Genomic DNA, 2988 nt, shown 5'->3' on the forward strand with positions numbered 1-2988 from the left:
GAAGAACAACTTCTGCTGCTTTGCAAAGATCATTGCCTGATGAGAAATTGCTGATTCTGAGTGTTTCTTACATTCATAGGCACACACACACATATGGTAGGATGAAATCTAATTAACGGCATTTCAGTCACCAAGTGGCACAAGGGAATGCAAGGTAAATACATGCTGGTTTCAATTTGACTGAGCACACATCACAGATTGAAGAGAAGAGCCCCACACCACATCTTCCCCTCAACAGCAATCCATTATCACGTATGCAGCCCGCACCCAAACTACGCACAGTCAGCTCATGACAAAATATCCCTGAAATCACATAACAATGTTAGAAGTTTACAATCTTGTTACTAGTTATCTAGGACTGCATGCAGCCTGCACGTTATACATGCCTGTTCTACAGTTTTTCACAAACCCTCATGGTCGGTCTTAACAATGCATGAGAAAATGAACACTGCTAGGAATTAAGACATCTGAATAGCACCCATCTCTGCTTGGGCTTCTGCTCTCTACTCCTATTTTGCGATCTTTGACCTTACCTCTCCATTCCTTTCAAAATAGGGGGCAGAGAATATTAATCTCTCTATTCTACTCACTTACTAACTATTAGTCATCAACAAAGAGAAGAAGGATTCCACATCAAACCAACAGGTCAAGCAGATCAATTTTTGTACTGATTGAGACCAAGAGAGGCCACCATCAGCAAGACAGTTACACACCAAGGAATGAAACTAAGCATGTTCCCCACAGTCTATGGGAGCACTTCCCATATTTGCAGCCAAAAGCAGGAGCCAGGTAGTGGTTTGGTAGGCTGCTGCATGCAGTTCAGCTGGACACTCTACTGGAGAAGACTGAACTGGTATAACAGTCCCCATTTGATAACTTTTCCTCACGGAAAAGGTAAATATAAAAACAACAGTTTAAATTTTAGAAACAAAAAATATTTCACTATCAGAAGATGTTTCCAGAAACTATTTAAGGCAAAGAACTTGCTGGCTTTTTAAAAGCCAGTGTTTGAAGGATTGCTTCCAATGGAAAAGAATTATTTTATGAAACTACAAGCACTGCAGTTTAAGAGTGGTATGAAGGGGAAAGGGGGAGAACAGTGGAAAAGTGTCTGTGCATTAGGTGGTAAAACGAGCCAAAATAAAAGCCTCTCCAAAATCCTGGCAGATCAGTTAACTTGAGGATGCTCCAGCTACCATCAAGCAGGAAAGCAAAACACTTCATAGTACTCTTGATACGAAGGTACACAGTGATGTTTTTCTGCCAAAGCATCAGTTCATATACTATCTTCTGAAAAAAAAAAAAAAAAAAAAAAAAAAAAGCAGCATATATATATATAAATATATACTTCTGGGTTTGCTGTTCAAGTCCGAACATGCCAGCTGCAAAAAGTGGCGTTCTACCCTTTACTTTGAAGTACCATAACTTGCTTCAGTGAGCTGCATGAATACAGAGAATTGACAGCTCCTGATGAATAGCTTTAGGACCAACTTTACACATTACTAAGGCTTTGTTTTGTTACTCAGATGAATGCCTAACTGGCAGGAATACTGACAGTAAAGGATTTGATTTTCTGAACAGTAACCTAACAGTGATCATTAACACCACTTTGCTTTCTCTGCCAGGAATGACTATCCAGATGTTTTAACACACTGGCTGGATAGCTCAAGAACATCAGGTGATAAGAGATAAAGAAGCATTTGTTACTCGCAGTCACTTTTACTTTTCCCACAGTTCTGAGATGCGAGAGCTAGAAAATATTTACCATTAGGCGCCATGAGTTAGGCTTGTTTTCTTTTACTTTCAATCTTCTCAGGAGACTAGTTAAGAGTAGGGAAAAGCCCAGCATTACCACAGAGCTCCTGGAAAGAGGCAGCTGCATAATAACTTCTAGGAAAAATGATCCTCAGCATTCCTATGGGCTTCAGAAACGTGCATTCTAGATGATGCCTCCAGTTTTCACCAATATCTGAAGGCTTCCAGAAGCATACAGAGAAACCTCACAGAACTAGTGCTGTAGGGGTGCCAGCCTCTTCTCCACATTTCCTTTTGCCTTTGCAGATGGAGTATGTTAGATGTTCCTGAGTTGGAAGAGACCACAAGACCACCAGATCCAACTCCTGGTTCCACACAGCATCACCCAAAATCCAAACCCTGTGTCCGAAAGTGATGTCCAAACACTCCAGCACTCGGGGCCGTGCCCACAGCCCTGGGCATTCCGTTCCATGCCCACCGCGCCGCGGTGCAGACCCCGTCGCCCCTCCCCGTGCCTGCCTCCAGGGATAGCACACCCCGCAGAGAGAGCCGCTAAGCAAACTTCTGCCTGAGGCGATGAGGGAGGAGGATCTTTCGGAAAAGCAAACCTGTAGATTTCATTGTGCTCGCTCAGCCTCCGGCCAGACGCCAGATCAATGCTAACCGACCCACGAGCCGAGCGCTGAGCGCCGAGCACCCGCAGCGCCGCGCTGCCACCCGGCCTGCCGCGCTCCCCGGCCCCGCGCAGCCCCACGGGCCCCGCCGCCCGGTCCCGGCCGCGCGCAGGAAGGCCTGGCTTCACCGCCGCTGCCGCCCTGCCCGCCGCCCGTGCTCACCAAACCCGGCGCCCGATCCGCACGGAGGTAGAAGCGGAGCCGGAGGCCGCTGGGCCCCCAGGCCTCGGAGGATAGAACGAGGCCTCCGCAGCCCGCAGGCAGAGCGGCGGCACGGAGCCAAAGACCGCCCCGGGGCGGGACCGCGCCGGAGCTGTAGGAGGAGGCTGCGCGCGGGCGGCTGTCCCCTCGGTGGCCTCCTCGGGTCGCTATTGCGCAGGCGGGGACTCGGCATTCCCTCGGGTGCGGGGGCCTTCCGGCCCGCTAGGGTCCCGGAAGAGTCATCCGCGTGCTGAACACTCATTTAATTAGGGAAGGTGAACGTTCAGCTCGATCCTTTGTTCGAGCAAACGGGCAGCCCGCTGAGCGCACCCCCGGGGGGCTCTCAAATTATCAGAGG

The 2988-nt window shown here is 48.8% G+C and overlaps 1 protein-coding gene across 1 annotated transcript in view; it reads right to left on the bottom strand.

The window, feature by feature from the left end:
* The window catches only part of RESF1 (retroelement silencing factor 1), a 26419-nt gene extending 23726 nt beyond the window's left edge, over positions 1-2693 (bottom strand). The window contains exon 1 of the mRNA XM_042890240.1: positions 2592-2693. The gene's annotated coding sequence lies outside the window, so the exon portion shown is untranslated. The remainder of the gene's footprint in view (positions 1-2591) is intronic.
* Positions 2694-2988: the final 295 nt, after the last annotated feature.

The sequence above is a fragment of the Lagopus leucura genome, unplaced genomic scaffold (assembly GCF_019238085.1).
Source record: "Lagopus leucura isolate 7727_CA_CO unplaced genomic scaffold, USGS_WTPT01 Super-Scaffold_100159, whole genome shotgun sequence".
Taxonomy (NCBI): domain Eukaryota; kingdom Metazoa; phylum Chordata; class Aves; order Galliformes; family Phasianidae; genus Lagopus; species Lagopus leucura.